We start from the raw sequence: 21,550 nt of genomic DNA on the forward strand, positions 1-21,550 counted from the left end.
AAGAGGGCCTATATGAATAGCTGATAAATGGTTTCAGCATAGTTATGGGATACAAAATCAACACACAAAACTCTGTAGCATTTCTACACACCAACAGTGAACATGCAAAAAAAGAAATCAAGAAAACTAGCCCATTTACAATACCAATCAAAAAATAAAATACTTAGGAATAAAGTTAACCAAGGATGTGAAAAATCTCTACAATGAGTACTACAAACCACTGTTGACAGAAATTAAAGAGGACACAAAAAGATGGAAAGATATCCCATGCTCCTGGATCAGAAGAACTAACATTGTGAAAATGTCTATACTATGCAAATTGATCTGCAGATTCAATGCAATCCCCATCAAAATTCCAATGATATTTTTCTTTGAAATGGAAAAAAAAACTATCATATCATTTATATGGAATAAGAAAAGGCCACGAATAGCCAAAGCAATTCTGAGCAAAAAATATAAAGCTGGTGGCATAGCACTACGTGACTCTAAACTGTACTACAAAGCTATAATAACCAAAAAAGCATGGTACTGGCATAAAAACAGACACATGGATCAATGAAATAGAATAGAGAATCCAGAAATCAACCCACACACCTACAGCCATCTGATCTTTGACAAAGGCACCAAATCTACACACGGGAAGAGACTGCCTCTTCAGCAAATAGTGCTGGGAAAACTGGATATCCATATGCAGGAGAATGAAACTAGACCTCGTACCTCTCACCATATACCAAAATTAACTCAAAATGGATTAAAGAATTAAATATACACCCTGAAACAATAAAACTCCTTAAAGAAAACATAGGGGAAACATTCTAGGAAGTAGGATTGGGTACAGACCCTATTCTTATTTTTCTAAATAAAGAATTGTTGGTTTAATTCCATATTGTAAGCCAATTACTTTAGAGAAGTTTGCTCTGCTTTGTATGAAAACTAGTTATCTCTAAGCATCTTCTTACATTCCTTAATTATTACTGCACTTGGAAGCCTATGTTCATCTACTATGCTCAGACTTCAGTTTATTTTGTTTTTCATTCTCCTAATTGTATTTGAGTAATTTTGGAGAAGGGGGGGTAGGGCTAACTTTACTCTGCCATACTAGAACTGGAAGTTACCTCTAGATTTTCATTATGCCAGGAATGTCTTTCTTTTCTGCCCCTGTGACAAATTCCTACTTATCCTTTAAACCTTAGTTCAATTGGCACATACTTTGAGAAGCTTTATCTGACTTCTTCAAGATAATTTAGGTACTCCTCTTTCTGTGTATGCACTGTATTTTGGAAACAGTCATAATTTAGTGTATATTACATTGAATTGTAATTCTTTACATATTTGTCTTTATGCCAGTCAGTTTTTGAGGGCAGGAACTATGATTTATTGGTCTTTTTTTTTTTATCTCTTAACACTTGCTTGACAAATAGTAGGCATTCAATAAATATTTGTTGAATTAGTGAATGCATTTCAATTCATACTCTGTAATGCCATAATAGTTGTCTTTCTAAAGTACAAATCTTACCATGCTGATAAACAAATGGTGGCTCCACTTTACAGGAAAAAATATCCAAACTCTTTAGTGTGGCATATGAGGCTCTTACAAACTGGCCTCAAATTATCTTTAAGTATTATCTGTTACCTGTCTTTGTTATCATGCTTTCATTTAGCCACATTCAATTTCTTGCATCCAGAATATGTCATTCCCTTTAATGTCGCTGTGTTCATGTACATTCTGTTCACTCTGATGGAAATGTCTTTTTTTTTTCTGCCTGATGAATTCATATTCAAACTTCAAGTTATAATTCAAATATCACCTTCTATGTGAAGTCCTTCCAGATTTCCCCAGTTTATTTCCTTCTCTGTGCTGCCATTGCATGCATTTTATGTATATCTCTATTATAAAACTTACTATATCACACCATAACTATTTATTTATATGTCTGCACCTCCACCATGCCCACTGATTGCAAACTTCTCAAGGTCAAGGAATATGCCTAATCATTTGTTGGGAAAAATAGGAAAATCTCAGGGCCCCTCGGATGTTCAGAGTCTTGCCAAGCTCTGGAAGGGCGCTGAAGTACGCTATTCTCTAATAGAAAAACAGCTAGTAGCTGTATGTTGTGCCTTGACTGTCACTGAAACTGTCACAGGAACTGCCAAAGTCCTAGTAAGGACAACATATCCCATACTAGGTTGGTTGCACATGTGCGCAACCAACCCTAAAACAGGTGTAGCTCAGACTCCCACTTTGTCTAAATGGGGAGCACATATAGAACAAAGAAGCATGGTGTCAACGAATCCTCTGTCCAAAGATTTGCAAACTGTGCTAGGCCCAGTAGAGGTTGTGGAGGAAACTTTGACACAACCCTTACCCACGGAGGTGGAGGCTACACCTTTCCATGAGGGACAGGGACCTATCACAGAACAAGCTTGGTATACAGATGGCTCTAGCATGGGACCCTCAGCATCATGGACAGCTGTTGCTGTCCAGCCCTTAACAGATACTATGTGGTATGAAAATGGCACAGGGCAAAGCAGTCAATGGGAAGAATTGAGAGCTGTTTGGATGGTGATAAAAAATGAGCCTGGGCCATTACCCCTCTGTACTGACAGCTGGGCTGTGTACAAAGGTTTAACCCTTTGGATTTCTACTTGGAAATATCAACGGTGGTTGGTAGGCCACTGACCCCTGTGGGGACAAGCCATATGACAAGAGTTATGGGAATTGGGGCATGAGAAAGAAGTAACCCGTTTTCATGTCACAGGACATTTCCCCTTAGCCAGTCCAGGGAATGATGAAGCCAATGCCTTGGCTAAGGTAAGATGGCTGGAGAGAGCCCCAGCTACTGATGCTGCCCAATGGTTACATCGATGCATGCAGCATGCTGGCAGGAAAACCATGTGGATGGAGGCTCAAAGATGGGCCTCGCCTATAAAATGGGAGGATGTAGTAAATGCCTGTCATGCTTGCCCAGTATGTATTCAAGAGAGTCCACACCCCCAGCGGGTACCCCATATAGACAGGTAAATAACTCGAGGAAGGGTGCCCCTGACTTGATGGCAAGTGGACTTTGTTGAATCACTGCCAAGGCCAGAGAATTACAGATACATCTTCACTGCTGTTGATACAGCTACTGGTCTTCTGTTTGTATGGCCTTTTAAGGCCCCAGACCAGGTAAATTCTGTGAAGCCATTGAATAGCCTTATGGCCATGTATGGCCGGCCTATAGTCATAGAGAGTGACAATGGAACCCACTTTACCAGACATGAGGTTCAGAAGTGGGCTTCCCAGTTGTCTATTCAGTGGAAGTTACATGTGCCATATCATCCTCAGGCAGCAGGGATGATTGAACGATACAATGGTCTTTTAAAAAAGGGAGTAAGGCTATCTGCCCAACCCCCATCCCTGAAGGGGTGGACATGGCAGTTATGGCTGACAGGGTTCTAAATGAGAGACCCCGCAAGGGCAGGCCCACTCCAGTGGAAGCTCTGTTGCATAGGGCTGCAGCACCTATACAACTGCAAGTCACTGCTAGAGATGAGCTTTTGAAGCCAGGATATGGCAAGAATGGAAATATTCTCTTACCAGCCCCAACCTGTTTACAACAGGGACAGACAGTACAATGGGAATGGCGCTGGAAAATAGAAGCCCCCCTTATATGCTGGGTAGGCCTAATAGGGTCTTGGGGGAAAGGATTAGAAGAAGACTTGCAAATTTCACCTTGGGTGACAAGTATTTGGCCTCCTTGAGTAAAGGTAACATGGCCTGGAACAGATAGGTGCTCTATTCCAAAGGGCACATTTGTATTACCATTATGGCCAATTATGAGTTCCCCTATACTGTTACATATAGAACCTACAGATCCAACAGTACTAGCAGATAACGTATGGTATCATAAACCAGGTAAGATACCTATTCCTGCAACTATCCTTTCTCAGGATGGCAAACTGGCATGCATCTTACCAGAGGGGCGAGAACTCCCCCTATTGTACCCTTCTGTCTTTTTGCCCATAGTGTTCTGGCTGTGGGCACCAGAGTCAACTGGATACAGACATACATTCGTGTGACTGATGTGCTGGCTTATTGAATATACACTGAACTTCATACCAATGATGACTACTAACTGGACATGTACGGCTAATAATTGAAAGAACAAAACTACAGGACAAACCTTAAGGACAAGCCTTAAGGCATATTGGACAAACTAAGGGTCACTTATCCTTGCTAAGGGAACATCGCGGAAGATTTTGAACGAGTAGATTGTACGGCGAAGGACCCTGAAGGGGTGGATTGTTGTGAAAAATAGGAAAATGTCAGGGCCCCTCGGATGTTCAGAATCTTGCTGAGCAGGTGCTGTAAATACCTCAGGTGTTCCTTGTTACTACTTAATGTAAATTGTGTGTGGGCACCCAGGTGTCCAGGGTTGTGTACTTAAGTATAAAAGACTGACAGCTCTGATCCACAGTACTCAGAACTCTCAGAGAAGCCACTAGGATAGTTGCTCCTAGATCTGAATAAAACCCATTCAGTTTTCTATACCCACAGCTCCGAGAACCATTTTTTTTTTTTTACCTAGCTCACAGAATGCATGTGGAGGGTTTGTAACCCAATCTGTGCAACAGACTTGAGGGGTCTGTAAGCCCTAGCTTTACATCATTCATTTCTCGGTCCCTTTTGTACATGGTAGGTGCTTGAGAAATGTTTGTTGAGTAAATTCCAGTGTTGAAAAAATTCTAATAAACGCTAACAAAGTTTTCACTTTAAATTTTAAAAGGGATTTTTTTCTACTTTATATTTTCCAGACCCTTTAAATGACTACACACTGAATCAATTCTGGACATAAATAATGACTTGCAGAAATCATTTGATGAGCTTGCTCTTATAGAACTCTTCCACCCCTTGACACTTGCCTATAGTTTGCATTTGAGTTTCTCCAAGTGTGGTTTATTTCAGTAATCTTAACAAATGAATTGGATCGACCATGCAGTGATCCAATCAAACCCATGGTGATTGGCTGTCTTGATAATTGGGGAAAAAATATTGATCTTATTCTGGTCAATTGGCCTAGTTGTATAGAGATAGACTAATAACGCCACTAGAATTACTTTTATCAGCACCATTAAGTCTAAGTAAGCAAGCTGCTAAGTAGAAGGCTTGTGACCACATCTGTTTTTAATCCTTATCTCACCCCACAACTCCCCCTGTCTCTCCTATAACAGTGCCTTGCTCCCAGAAGGAATTTAAAAATGTTTAATAACCTAAAAGGTCTCACAAAATGGTAATGATGTTTTATACAATATCTGAAGTAAAGCACATTTATACATTTCAGTTAATTATTTTTAAGGCATCCAATAATTCTCTTTTTAACTCATTGGCGTATGCAACATGCTGCTAATTTACACAGGGAAATCATGTCAAAGTAGCTTAGTCTATAGAAGATTGAGGTTGCAGCATTTATATTTAACAGTCTCAATCATATGTCTGTAATAAATTTTGCTTGTTTAGAAAAAGTTTTCCAAGAGAAATTTACTTCCTTTCTGAGCCAATAAAACCAAGTTTAACTGAATTTCTTACTAAAATTCCTTCTTTCATAAATATGTTCGCCATTTCTAATTTAATTTTTCTTATCTTTTGGATGGAGGTACCTGGGATTGTAAATATTTCTGTACTCCAAATGAGCAATTAAACATATTAAGGCTTCAATTTAGTATGGGGTACAATATGTACAAAAACGTTTATTACTACTTAATATACATACTATTTCCAAAATGTGTAAGAAAGTTTGAGGTTAATTTATTATGCTGATGATAACTGTTGAGGTGTAATTTTAATAGACTTTAGGTTTTGCAAAATAAGCGGGATACATATAATCAGTGATTTAAATATTGTTTATAATGCAGTACCTTGAGAAATGATCCTGCATGGAGCAAGTATTTGGTTTTCTCATGTCCATATCCCTTTTGGGTTAATTAAAAATGCTATTTTATCATATCCATGTTGGAAAATGTGACATTTACAAGACTAATTTATTTAACATAAAAAGATGAAGAAATTACTGACCTAATATTTCTGCTACATATTTCACATATTTGTACTTTACATCTATTACATGGAATGAGAGTTATTTGGTGAAACAATTACATACTGTTAGAAATTAGGTAAAAAAGGCTAAATATTTTCCCTTCAAAAACCATAAATTCCCCCTCTCTGATTGGCTGTCTTGATTTATTGTCTTATTTAAGGTGGCACCAGAGACAGGCCCACCTTAAATAAACCCAACAAGCAAAAATCCCAAGTCAAGAAAGTCATAAATTTGGGGGCAGGGTAATTATTCACATTATATTGTGACTAGATTTCCTAAAAGATTTCTTTATGTAACGATCTCACACAGTAGGTAAAGCTATGAAATGATTTGCATACAATGCCTTAGGAACATGCCCCATGCATTTAATATGAGAGATATCCGAAACCTCAACAGAGCACTTAGCAATCCACATTCTTTTTAAACAAGCTGGCTGGTACTCATATGTACCATGGTAAGGGAGCAGTGCTATGGCATTGAAGTTACAAGACTTATAAATATATTATTGGAGAATGATTTTCTGGAGCAAAGCAAAAATTGAACTGGCATAGAGAGGGAAAGAGCCAGAACAGTGAAGAACAAGCAGCAGTCTTTTCTCATCCATATCAGGACTGTGTAATAAATTACTCTCTTCTCCCTCATACTGTCAGGAGAAAACGATGTTTAGATTAAACCTCGCTAAGGCCTAAAAGGATAATTTGTCAGTATTTTCCAGTTTACTACCAATGCAGTATTGATTTGCTAGGGCCCTTCTTTCTATTTTATTTACACTAATTCAATCTGGAACAACTGAAACTCAACTTGTTGGAAACCAAGATATTTCTTTAAGTCTCACAGGCTCAAGGTAAAAGGTACAAGAAAATATGTCCAAATTATTATTTCTAGTTCATATGGGTAAACACCAACCCCTCTGTTGGAGGCAAATTATTATCAGAGAAAACCACTTTTCTGATGAGATTTACCTTGGCCTAATTTATTTTTATAAAATTACGGTTCTTAGGAAAATGCGATTAAAAAAATGTTTTAAATGCTTGCCCAATTTAGCAGACTCGTGACTCTAGTTCTAGGCAGCTGCTTAGAAACGAGACATAAAACAGAAACATCTTGATAAAACTTCTTCTGGCTGATAAAAAAAGACAGTATTAGTACTTGATGTACAAATGACAGAGCCTAGGTACAAAACCACATTTGAGGCAAAAGATAAAATTACTCCCCAAATCCTACTACTCCCTATGTAACTCATGCAGATTAGCAAATGGTAATCTATTGGTTCAGAAATAAAATGAAAGCAGCCAAAAGTTAAAATAAATTTATGCACACATGTTGAGGACAAGTAAAGATATGTGTCAGGTTTTTTTTGTGTGTGAATGTTTTTGTTTTGTTTTGTCTTGTTTTTCTTTCCTGAGCTACTTCCAAGTCAGCTGTGGCATTGTTTTGACTCTAAATAAAGAAGACTGGTAAAAATGTCATGAGTTGATGGGTTTATAATTTCTTCAAGGTTGAAATACTGAACTTTCATTTGCCACTTTTTTTTTTTTGAACTTTTACAGACCTTTCCTCAACTCTGACATGACTCAGGATTAGTAAAATCTCATTTTAACATCTTCTTATATTAATCTTACTTTAGGCATGACTGTCCTACAGATTCACATTTCTTGACAATTTTGACTGGACTGATTGATCAATTTTAATTGGAATGCATTTTTAAAAATTAATTAATGTGTTATTTGATAAAATATGGTGTGTCTTCATTAACAAAATGTTCAATAGTATCCACTAGAATGACCAGGCAATTCAGTCAGACAACATATCAATTTTGGCATTGTCTTAAATGAATCAACATATTCGACAATTTTGATCGACTTGCATATTTTCATAAATCACTCAAAAAGATATATGTGTGTGCTTATTTATTTATTTAATTGACACTCAATTGGTATTTCCTATTTCTTAGTCTTAAAATGAACTATGGTGACTATAATGTTCTACTACAATACTCATTTGATTTGTTGTCTAATTGTGCGTGAATATGGCTATGTCTACATGCATTGATTTGGCATATAAATTGCAGCTGTTTCTCTATGCACAAATTAGCTTGAATATTTTATCTATAAGGGCCAGTATAGTCATCACAAAATGCAAAATGAAACTAAGCAAATTCATGAAACCAGGAAATAGTTCTGATGTATTCCACCATTAACCTAGGGGTTTAAAAACTACTGACTTTATTGAGTTGATTGACCAAGTCATTCAGAAACCAAACCGGTTTACACTTATAGACAAAGCCTTAAAAAAACAATGGGGCAGAAAATATAGTTCAATCAATCAAAAAAAATTATTCAGCTCTTTGTAAAGACACAGCCAAAAATTATACACCAAGAATTACATGTCTATGTTTATTTATTCATTCAAAATATTTGTTGAACACCTGCTAAGTGCTAGAGACTATTCTAGGAGCTTTAAATATTTCAATGAACAGAACGCACAAGGATCCCAGAACTTACAATTCTGGTAGGGGATAGTATATAAGCTGATTATACAGAAGGTGATATATGCTATGGAAAAAAAGAAAAGGTAGAGTAGGGTAAAAACACTGGGAGTTCGGGAATTGGGGCGCAAATTTTAGTATTATATGGAATGGGTCAGAGTAGGCCTTATTGAGAAGGAGACATGTGAGCAAAGGATTGAAGGTCCTGTGAGAGTTAAACATGCAGTAGCTGAAGGAAGAAAGTCCCAAGTTGAGGAATCAGCTAAGGTGAAGTCCCTAAGACAGAAATGTGCCTAAAGTTCTTCTGGAGATTGACAAAGATGACAGTATCATTGGAGCAGAGTTAAGGAAAAATGTAGAAGGAGTTGAGGCCAGAGAGATTACAGGGAGCTAGATCATGGAGGGCATTTTAGGCTATTGTAAATATTCTACTTTGAGTGAAATGAGAAGACAATTGCAATATTTTTAGCAGAGTAGAATTACATTTTAAAAAGATCACTTTAGGAAGCATGGAGACCTTTTAGGAGGCTGTTGAATTTATCCAGGTAAGAGATGTTGGTGGCATGGAAAGGGCAGTAGCAGTGGAGTTGGTAGTAGAGTGAATAGAATTTCCTGATAGGGTCAATGTAAGCTATGAGAGGAAAAGAGCTTTCCGCATGACTCCAAGATTTTGGCCTGAACAGGTGGTAGGATGGAGATTCCATCAACTGAAATGGGAAAGTCTGCAAGTGGAGCAAGTTTCAGGTAGAGGGGAAAGATCAGAAGTTCAGTTTTTGACAAGTTGAGTTTAAGATACCTTTTAGACATCCACATGATTTTATTGAGAATGTGGATGAAAATGGGTGTTGGGAGAGAGGTTTTGGCTGAGAAATAAATTTGGGAGTCATTGCCTCAAGACCATATGAGATCACTAGGTAAGTATAAATATTGAAGGACAAAGACTGAACAAGGGGACATGCCAACATTAAAAGGTCAGAGAGAAGAGGAAGAATCCGCAAATAAGATAGAGAAATGACCACTGTGATAAGGGGAAAACTGCAAGAGCATGATATCCTGGAAGCCATATGAAGAAAGTATAGAGTTCTTCAGGTTCTTCAGGGAATGGGACACCTCATCAGTTTTATACTTCTTTTGTTTTGGTCCTTGTCAGCCATGGTAACTTAGGTCTACTATGTGGTAGAAGGGAAAATTTTGGGTTATTTCACCAGGCTGCCAGTTTCTCATGGTCAAAAGGATTAAATAGTTACATAGAATTTTTGTGCAGGCCACACAGTCTCTCTGGATTCAGAATTATTTCAGCAAACATAAACTTGTTAAGGAACAATGAAAATAAAGGATGAGTTATCCTAGAAAAACTAGCTTTGCACTTACAAACATCAAAATAAATAAAAAATATTTAAGAACAAATTTCCAGATGATAGTGGCTATAAAATTGAAAACAAAAAGTTAAAAGTATGAACTTTGGTGAATAAGGAAATTCTATTTAAAATCAGCCATTTAGCATAATGGTCATTTGTTCATGGAAACAATTATTGTGTACACTGCTAAAATTGTTAAATGACAGATACACGTTTTTGGTTTCAACGGAAAATAGCATGGTATATATTAACATAAAAGGCTTGAAAACTGCAGCTGTCTTTTTGTTTTACAACTGCTAATTTTGGCAGACAACTTTGAAACATAAAACTGTTGGTCCACTCGATAACAATACTTCCATGCCTTGGTTCAATCAAGACTGAAACTTGATTTCTAAACGTAGGTTTTTCATGTAAACAAAAAAGCATATTCCCTCTACATATGAGGACAATCAAAATGAGCAGGTGACTTCACGGTAATGTAAAGAGCAAAATATTACTTTTAGTCTAATAGATTGGTTTCCCACTTTATTTTCAGAAGGAACACATCCACCCCCCCCCCAAAGCTATTAAAAAATAAACCAAGAGCTAAAACTGGGGATTGCCACAAAGAAAGCATTTTATAATCCTGTGCTCTTTTTTTTTTTTTCTGGTAAGATATTAAAAAATTTATTTATCTCTTTCAAAACATTGAAAAGATCTCTGTAAGCATCAATTATTGGCTATTTAAAAAAGTGGCCGAGAAAGCAAGTGAGCTGAATTCATTCCTCAGTGACATCATTCTTATTTTATTTATTTTAAAAAATATCTTAAATTAAAAAAATCTCAATAGCACATAATACAAAGTTTAAAAGACACAAAAGAGCACACAATCTCTCTCCAAGCGCATCATTACAGATGGACAACTGAGTCTCAGACAGCTTAAGTAACCCATGTCTAAGGCTGCATAGCCAGTGATGGGTAGACACATCTGAGTCTAAATCTGCCTCCAGCCACCTAGTTCCCCTCCACAAATACAATCAAAATTACTCATTTATTGTGAATACTTCCATACAAATTTTATGCATGTACAAGCATGCATGAATATAGCCTTATTAAAAATAACACATAAAGTGTAGTATTCTGGATATCAAGATTTTCAAACTGCAGGTTGTGACCTATTAGTGGGTTATGAAATGAATTTACTGGATCACAGTTAACATGACAAAAACGTGGAATAGAATAGAATGGAATAGAAAATGTTGGAGTGTGTTGTTCACAGTAGGGGTAGGTATTGTGAAATGTTTGTTTTTGGATTTTATTACAGATTCATTGTGAACTGGATTGCCATGTAAAATGTATTTCTTATAATAGGTCACAGACAAAAAAACTACTACTATACACAATGATTCAAACTCTGTGGCTTTTGTTTAATTACACATCTTGGAGATCGTTCAATACATACAGAATTGTCTCATTTTGTTCGTGTTAAATTTATTTAAAAAATTCAGATATCCAAAAAAAGGTATAATTAGCAATATTATAAATAAATACATATACAAATAGAGTGTCAATGGGGTTTAAAACCCCCTGTGCAATTCCCCCTGAGCCATCCCACTTCTCCATGTATGTCTCATTCCTTTTAAGGCTTCACAATATTCCACTGCAAGAACATGCCATAAATTATTCACGTGGCTTCCTATTGACAAACATTTTAATTGATATCCCTGATTTTTTGATGTTTCAAGCAATGCTGCAGTGAACACCCTCAAACATATCACTCCTTGCTCATTCAATATCTGTAGGATAAATTTCAACAAGAGAAATCACTGGGTCAAAGGACATGTATTCTTTGCTAGATATTGTCAAATTTCCTTTCATAGAGACTATCTATTTGTACTCTTACAACTAACATTTCATACACATTTGCCAAAAAAGTATATTGTTAACTTTTTATTATTGCCAATAGTATAGGTGATAATTAATAACTTATTATAGTTTTACTATTCATTTCTCTCAGAAGTGAGGTTAAACATTTTTCTTGTATGTTTAAGAACCACTCTCATTTCCTTTTCTATTGCCTTAATTTACTTTTTCCTGTTTTGTTATTGGGATTTCTTCTTAGTATTTATAATGCCATTTACATAAGAGGAAATTAATTATTTATCTCTATGGTACACATTTAATATACATACATACATATGTGTGTATATATATATATATAACATATACATGTAATTTCCCATTTAACTAGTTTAACTACTTGACAACATTTTTGTTTATGGCTTCTAGTTTTTTATGCTGTATCTAGAAATGCTTTTCCTACTCTAATGTTGGAAAAAATTCTCCCATATTGCTTTCTAGTACTTATTTTCACATTTAAACTTTGGTTCATCTACAATTTATTCTGGTCTAGGGACTGAGGTAGGAAACCAACTTTATTGTTTTCTAGATGGCTAGCCTCAACATCTGTTGTAAACAATTCGTGTTTTTCCTATTAATCCAAAATGCCATCTTTGTCATATACTGTACTCCTATTTGTATTTGGGTCCATTTCCTTCTTCCTTTACCATTCTAACACTTTGTTTATGCATATGCTAGCACCACACTAGTTTATTTACAATGAACTTAAATATATTTTAATATCTGGCAAACCCACCATCACTGCATTACATTTTTTCCATATATTTTCAAAGTATTCTTGTATGTTTGTTTTTTTCCAGTTGAATATTAGAGCCAGTATTTCAGGGTTTTTACAAGGCCAATTGATATATGTATATATATCAATATAAAATATTTTAAAAATCACGGTCATGTTAAAATTATAGATTAATTAATTTAGGGAAGACTTTTATGATACTGAGACTTATTCTGCTTATTTATGTTCTTTTCTATGTTCCTCAATAGCACTGTAGTGTGTGTGTGTGTGTGTGTGTGTGTGTGTGTGTGTGTGTGTGTGTGTGTGTGTGTGTGTGTGTGTGTTTGTATACGTGTTGTACTTTTTGCTAGTTTATTCTTAGGCATTTTGATTGTCATTGTTGCTATTGTAACATGATCATTTATTTGACTATATTTTCTAATTGGTTGTTGTTTGTATTGAAGAAAGCTATTAGTTTGGTGTGCTAATTTTGTACCTAACTAGCTTACTGCATTCTCTTATTGCTTATATTAGTTTCTTCATCAGTTTTCTTAGATTTTTTAAAGATATACAATTACATAACCTGCAAATAATAATTATGCCTCATTGTTCTAATTTTATTCTCTTATTTCTGTCTTTTTATTAGTGGTGACAGTTGCTACCTTCATAATAAGCTTAAAGTAGTTGGTGATAGTGGACATACTTGTTTTGTTCTTGAAGCTAATAAAAATTTCTCTAGAACTTCCACACTTATAATAAAACTGGATTTTATGATTTTTACGTGACCTCATGCTAAGGAATTATATATATATACATATATATAAAGGTATATATGTGTATCTTATATATATTAAGGGTCTCTATCAGAAATTGATGAGTGGCTGTATAGTATAGTGTATAAAGGCATGGGTTTGGAATCAGACTGCTTGGGTTTGAATCCTGGCCACCTACTAGCTAAATGACTTTACCTATCCTTGTTGTGCCTCAGTTTTCTCACTTATATATGAGAATATTATTTGTACCTAAGCCACAGAGTGATTGTAAGAATTAAACTCAATATTTGTAAAATACTTAGAACACTGTCTGGCAGACAGTAAATACTATGGGTTTGTAAAATAAAACATTGGTTTTTATCAAATGACTTTTTGGCATTTCTGCAATTTTTCATATGGTTTAACTATATTGATCTATTCATATGGTAAATTAGAATAACAGAATTCTTAAAATTCAGCCATCCTTGCATATCTAGTATGAACTGTTTAGTTGTATTGTATTCTTTTAATGTACAAGTATTGCTGGATCTCGTTTGCTAATATTTTATTTAAGAATTTTGCATCATTACTCACAAATAAAATTGGTTTGTGAATTTATTTTGTGCTTTCTTATTCAGTTGTAGATAATGTTTTTCTTGCTTCCAAAAAAATTTAAAAAGATTGAGAAGTTTTTATTTTGTTATACTCTGAAACCATTTAAGTAGCATTGGAAAGATGTGTTCCTTAATGGTTTGGCAAATATTGCCTGCTAATTATGCTACTTTTTTTGCTTTGGGTGGTTCTTTGGCAATTTTATTTCTATTGTAGAAATTAGACAGTTTAGATATTCTTTCTCTTCTGAGACCAGTTTTGATCATTTATATATTTTTCCATTAAATCAATTATTCCAATCAGGTTTTTGAATGTATTTTAAAAGAGGTACATAAAGTAGTCTCATAAATAATTTGCTTTCCTCTGTATCTTTAGTTATTTTGACATGCTCATTTCTTCTTTTCTCTCCTTTTCTTGATTGTGTTATCTATTTTATTGCCCCGCCTGCAAGAATTGGCTTTTGGATTTATTAATCAGTTCTAGGTTTCTTATGAAATATAGTTTTTTTTCTTTTTTTAATCAGTCCAGTTCAATAAAATAACAAAATGAGAAAATGTCAGGAAAAAGATGAGAAAATGCTCAATTCCAGAATTAATAAATGACATGCAATTTTAAATAACAATCATATATTTTTTAAATTAGCACAAAATATTTTGAAGTAAATTATCTATTACCAGTGAGGATATAATGAAATGGCCACTGTAATGCTTTGCTAATGGGGCAGTATGAATTTGAACACAATTTGATAATATATATCTTGAGACTTAATGAAAGTATCTTTGAACCCAGTAATTTTAGTTGCAGCAATCTATTGTAAGGAAGATATCAGAAATAGACCAAAGTTTTGATTACAAAAATGTGTATGGTAGCATTATTATGCTAATGAAACACTGTACAGGAAATGTTAGTATCCAAAATTAGGAGGTAGTTAATTAAGTTATGTTACGTTTACCTAATTAATATATTTAAAATAACATCTAATTAAGACTTGGTAACATGAAAATTGTTTGTGTTTTAATTTAAGTGAAATATCAGGCTGTATGAATCCCTATAAGGTAACATGACACACAGGAAAAAAAAGAAGAGATGTTAATTCTGAGAAAATATGACTGATATTTTATTTGGTGGGAAGAGTTTAGGGTTTTTTTTCCCCTACTTTTCAGTAATTTCACAATTTTCTTTAATAATCTTTTTAATAGAAAGCATTACTATTGTAACAAAATAACTCACTAAAAGGATAGTCAACTCACTTCTGAAATAGCCAGTATGATTTCACTTTTCTCTAAAGTTATTATTCTAAAAATTAATCAACTAGGACATATGAAAAAATAAAAATTCAACTGCATGCATTCAAATTGTGGGCTATTCTACATTTCACTTCATACATACACAAACAAATTTAACTCTGACCAGCAATCTCATAAACGTATATGAAAAGTTAAAAGATAGACAGTACAAGATAACATTAATGGCTTAACACAAAACCATTCCCAACCCTCCAACCCCCGCCCCCCCAAAAAACCAAAAGCTTACATCCTAGCTATAGCAATTGAAGCATCATTTTCAAAATCAGATGATAGTACTCATTTAATTTCTAGTGAATATAGGCTCCATCATGTTTTTTTGTGCATTTTCTAAGCTTTTTTCTTCAATCTGTTGATAAGCTATCTCTGTAAGCACATTAACTCATTTTGGCTTCTTTCACACTATATAATGTACTAAAGAAGTAACTGATTAAATAATTTATCAAGATCAATTCCAAAGACTAAGTTAAATAATACTAATTTATTTTAATATCTATATTATTTATACTGCATTTAACTTCTACATTCAAGTTTGTTTTCACGTAAATATATCTATGATAAGTACTACATGCATGCATACAATACATTTACATTTATTATTTGTATGTGGACATTTATAAAGTAAATAAATGTGGACATTTATTTACTTTATAGTAAAAAAAGTATGTGGACATTTATAGTAAAGCAGTTTACTTTTAGAATCAGGAAGATTATAATATTGCTAGCAAGAATATATGTATATATGTCTATAGTACAAATGGTTGAATTTGACCACTTAAAAATGTAAAGCTCTACACACATGCATGCACATGCACACACTCCCTATAAACCTATTTCAAAAGGTAAATGACAAACTAGGAAAAATGAATAATATGTGATCGAGGGTGTTTTACTTTTAATATATAAAGAATTCTTGAAAAATTAATAAGAAAATGAGAAAATTCAAATAGAAAAGCAGGCAAAGCACGTCAACAGGCAATTCAGAAAAGAAGAGATGCAAATGAGCCATTAACATATAAAAAGATGGCCAAGTTCACTCATAAATAAATACAAAATAATAGCATAAAGAGATACCATATTTCATCTAGCAGACTGGGTATTAGAAATGTTTTTTATCATTGCCAGTATCGATAAGGATAGGGTAAAACAGGCACTTTTCATATAGCATTAGTAGGAAGATAAACTGGTAGTTCTTTTTTAAGGGAAAAACTTGGTAATATTTATTAAAAACACTAAATGCACATGTCCTTGGCCCATCATTTCTACTCTTAAGAAATTATCCAAGAGGTGTGCAAAAGACGTGTACATGTATGTTAAGTGCAGCACTATTTTTAATATCAAGCACTGGAAACCCAGATGTCCATCATCAGGGAAGTGGCTAAATAAAAAATGGTACATACATAAACAGAATACTATACAACCATTAAAAACAATGAGGCAGATCTATGCTGCAAACATGGGAAAATACCTGAGATATGATATGAACTGGAAAAAAGTTACTGGACTTTCTACAGTATGTGATCCCATTTGTACATGCAGTTTTGGGAATCATACATAATACACCATTAACACTATCTTTCAAGAGTGGCACTTGAAAGGGGAAGTGGGAGAAGAATGTTTTACTTTTTCATGTCAAATCTGTTTCTGTTTTTACTGTTTTAATTTTTAAACCACCAGCTGATATTACTTTAATACTAAAAAAAAAAAACTAGTTGAAAATTACCTACTGAGAAAGAAAATATGAGCATGTTATATCTACTTTAATAATAGCTTGAAGTTCAATATCACCAAAATGTTTTTCAATTGTAAGAGTATCAGTCACCACGGAAGTGTCTCACCCACACGTAAAGTAATCCCAGTGACTTACACACTTCCTCTGATAGTGTAACATCTCCAAAGGAGCTGTTACAAAGTCAACTGCACTATCTCATACCTGCCTAATGGGTCCAACAGAGCCATTAGGACGTCAGTTATATGGCAAGGCTCCTGCCAAAGCTATTATCAAGTCATCACATTGTTTCACACACTTTCTTCGACATTCATATGGTTCCTGAGGAACTGTTATCACTGCTATCGACGTGTCCTGTATAACTTATACTACCAGGGGAAAACAAACAAACAAACAATAGCAAAGTAAAGAAACGTAAAACAAATTCCCTCCATCAAATGTACATGAATGGCCCCACATGGTGAAATATCAGAAGGAATGACTCCTTATTTTGGTATAAGTATTACATGCCATTCAAGAAACCCAGGTGTTAGGCTAACCATTTTTTCACAACTACAGATGTTCCCTCGAAGCAGTTTAGGGTCTAAGAACGGCATATGCATAGCTATGATGCTATGGTGTTTATTGGTAGCACATGCTATATTACCAGGATTCTGTGGTATGCAGTACAGAAGCAATAGGGAGCAGTACTAATGGATTTCTTGGCTGTTATAGGAGTGTATCAGATATTCCCTTACTTCTAAAGTTTTTGAGCTGCACATAGGGAGCTCAGCTGCCCAACAATCATGGAAATCAGCAGGGCTTCTGAGTAGTTGAAATCCCAGCTCTACCTTAATGGACTACTATATGATGACAATAGGAAATACCATAAAACAAGTTAACCCTCACCCAGGTCTGAAGTGTTTTAGTGAATTTCCTCTCTGTCTTCTATGTTTAGGAGAACAAGACTTTTGGCTATTGAAATGTATTGTTTATGATAAGACGAGTGCAAGTATTTTCACCTAGTTTGAAATGAGCAGAAAGTAGGCTGGACTCTGCTAGGCTAGAGAGTTCCCTGGGACACCAGATGTTTCAGAAACCACATTGCATGTCTTTCTAATCCTTGACAACACAGACTTCACCCTATAGCACCTATCCCACAATATGTGCATAATAAATAGTGATAGATAACCACATCTGACATTTATTGAGCATTTAATTATAACCGACACACTGTGAAATGCTATATATACCATTTTTTCATTTAATTCTCACCAAAAAAGAAACAACCCCCCCAACTTTGAAATAGGTAGTGTCTCTATTTGATGGATGAAGAAACTGAGGCTTGGAGAGCTTTAGTTACCTGTCCAAGGACACACAGCAGATAAGTGGCAGAACTAGGGCACAAATCTAGGTCTATCTTATACTATAGTTGTTTTTAACCACTCACCATACAGAGAACATTGTTTATTTAGATTGTATTAATATAGTCACTTTTACTTTAATAAGTGGTTTCATATCCCTTGTGGTCTTAGGGCAAGCTGCACATATAATTATCAAGGTACTAACTAAATTGTATTAAAATTAGTTTTTTATCCTCCCTAGTAGACCTCTTTGGGTATATGTACCCACTTGACACTGACTGCTTTGCACTGGGAACTGCTTCCAGAATCAAACAAAAGGGCTCTCAGAAAGCAACATTTGAATTACTGACCTTATCCTCTGACTGTAGCTAACAGGACCAGTGGTAGATATCTGGCTCAAGCTGGGAAAATTATTCTGTCTCCTTGGAATTTAGAAATGGAACTAAAAGAAACATTTGGTTAATCTTAGCTTCTTCCCTGAACAGAAGAGATATAAACTGGGAAACTCTATGGGGTTTTATGCCTGTTTTATGGATAGAGATTTAGAGAAAGTCAATCTGCAGAGACAGGGCTGAGGAAATAGGTTCAAAACCAAAAGGCAAAGTCCTGGCAATTCTTCTGATCCAGACCCTTCTTGTGATCTAGCCACATTCTTGCCCTGAGTCCCATGAAGCAATTTGTTTTTGTTTAAGCTAGTTCATGTTGGTTTCTGTTACCTGTGATAAACAATCCTAACTAATAGGGCATCAACTTCTCCCACTGGATTAAACTTCTTCAGGTTGGGGATTATGTATCATTCATTCACCTTTATATATCCTCAGTCCTCAGTACATAACTTGGCAAAGAGTAAGTGCTCAATAAATATTACTTGCACAGAAATATTATCATCAAGACTGCAACTATAAATAATTTCTTTGTGATTTACACTTTGATAGTTAAACGTTGCAAGTGCTTTTCTCTACCTATTTCTCTCCAGTTAGCTTCTTGATAAACAATTCATTTTCACACTTTGTAATCCAACTGTTTCATTCAGGCCATATGTGAAAAATGCATTCTTGGAATTGATTATTCAAATTTAGCTGATGAGATAGTGTTTTCCTCCAGCTCAACATATAGTCAAATTTAATAATTTAGGGATATGCTAATCACTGAGTTTGATGCTCAATTAGGACTGCTAAACTCTTCTGAGAAATACCCATTGGATAACCTGTCAGAGCAGAGTTGTGTGTTAGATGACCAGAGATCTGACCCACTTTAGCATTTCTATCCCTGTAAGAGTTGCACAAGATCGGAGAAGTTCCACAAAAATATCTCTCAGTTTAATTTTCCCCTCAGAGCAATGCACATTTCTCATTTACTTAGTAGCTACTGTGCTCCAGATCCCACGGTTAAGTATCAACCAGTAAATAAATCAGGCCCTATCTTTAAGTAGGTTTCAGTCTATTGTTTATTAACAACCATTGTGAGGATAGAAAATATGCAACTCTAGTATTAGCCTATGATGAATAGTAATGTTGTTAGTAAGGTGAAATGGGAGTGGGGAAGGGACAGAATGAATAAAGCATGATGATTGATATCAAAGTGTCACCCAGATGTTGGCTGTTCATAGGTCCCAGGATGAAGCTAACTCAATTGAATCTGCATTTTTCATAATATATAATTAAGCATTAATAGATTATGAAGAGTTTACTTAGGGTAAATTTGAGGGAATGAAAACACAATGAATTATTGTTCTGATACCCCTGTGAAGGCCTTGAAATCCAGATCCCCTTCTGGTTTCCTTTCCCTGTACTTCAGGCTTTTCAGACCAAGTGTTTCTATGCTGAAGCCGAGGGGTATTCATTATAATTCTTCATGGGTTATAATATGTCAGAGACTTAAATTCTATTAAGGGCAACCAAATAGAGTTGATGAAGGATGAAAAAAAAATATTCTGAAAGGTTTGACCAATTAATGAAATGAAATAATCAAGTCCTTACAGACATGATTTTGGAAATGTAAGTAGAAAACCTAAGTCATACTCTTGGGATAGACAGAATTTTAAGTATCTTTAAAATCATTTCTTAGAATCTTTCTCAGTTGGACAGCTTACCCAAATTACCCTATCTTCACTTTCATCCCTTATTTATAGCAGTGAGACATAAATTGTCCAAGTTGGTCCATGATATTGTGCCCATTGCCTTATCATTAATCTAAAAACCAGAAAGTATGGGAAGACAGAAACAAAATAAAATGTCATTGACACTAATTGAGGCACAGGGATGGAGTGGTGTGGAGTCTGAGATAGTGAAGCATATAAATTAAAAAATATTTTAAGTGGTTTTACTCTTTTCAAATATAACATATATAAACTTAAATTAATAAAATAGATGGCCTGCTAGGCATGCTTTCATGAATAGATGAGAGATCAATGGGAAATAAATAGGAACATTTGCACACAAACATCAAATTCAATTTATTGAAAATAACTTGTTTCTTCAAATTAGCATGCTTTTGAAAAAACCATTTACACTCTCATCTCAACTCAGACCTTCTCTGCAGGAATGTGTGGAAATGCTAAAGGCAGAGGCTAGGCCTAGTTATCATCAATTGAAAAGTTGTGGAATCCACATTGGTGAAATCTTACCATAGGTCATAAATAAGATCCCAAATTACATACTCCTTATTGAAAATAGTTTCAGGAGTCAGAGCAAGACATACAGAACTCTAAGCTGAGCAATGGAAAGTTTCTCAAGTTCACATCTTACATTCATACGTGATCCAAGGGAGGAAAAAATGTCTATTTGGAAAATAATGTCTTACATTTAGCTAACTGGTTTCTGAGTTGTTGTTTTAACATGCCCTCATATGTAAAATGGGGATGGTAATAGAATCTGTTTCACAGATTGGTCATGAGGGTGAAATGAGATAAAGATATAAAAAGTATGTTTGGAAATGTGAATCCAATAATAACATTGAACATTCATGTTGTACTTACATGTTACAAGTATTGTTCTAAACCTTTATATGTCAGCTCCCTTCCAATTTTGAGTCACTGCCCTGTGGTGGGATGTGAGCATCTAACCACAGGTGTTTGAGAAGGGCCCCAGCCCTCCACAGACTGAGTTAATAAAATTATTTACAAATGCTGCTTTCAGTATCCCTCTGTGAGGGGGCAAAACCCAATGAGCACAATGAAGGCCAAAGTAAAGGAACACCAATGTCCCCTCGCTGAGGAATGACACACTATAAATACAGGTTTTCAGAAAGAAATGAACAATAATTTTTTTCTGT

General features: G+C 34.9%; 1 protein-coding gene across 3 annotated transcripts in view; it reads right to left on the minus strand.

Annotated features, from left to right (window-relative positions):
• TENM1 (teneurin transmembrane protein 1) overlaps positions 1-21,550 on the minus strand; it is a 559,047-nt gene that overhangs the window by 454,636 nt on the left and 82,861 nt on the right. The gene's annotated exons all lie outside the window — the stretch shown is intronic.

The sequence above is a fragment of the Cynocephalus volans genome, chromosome X, assembly GCF_027409185.1.
Source record: "Cynocephalus volans isolate mCynVol1 chromosome X, mCynVol1.pri, whole genome shotgun sequence".
NCBI classification, from domain to species: domain Eukaryota; kingdom Metazoa; phylum Chordata; class Mammalia; order Dermoptera; family Cynocephalidae; genus Cynocephalus; species Cynocephalus volans.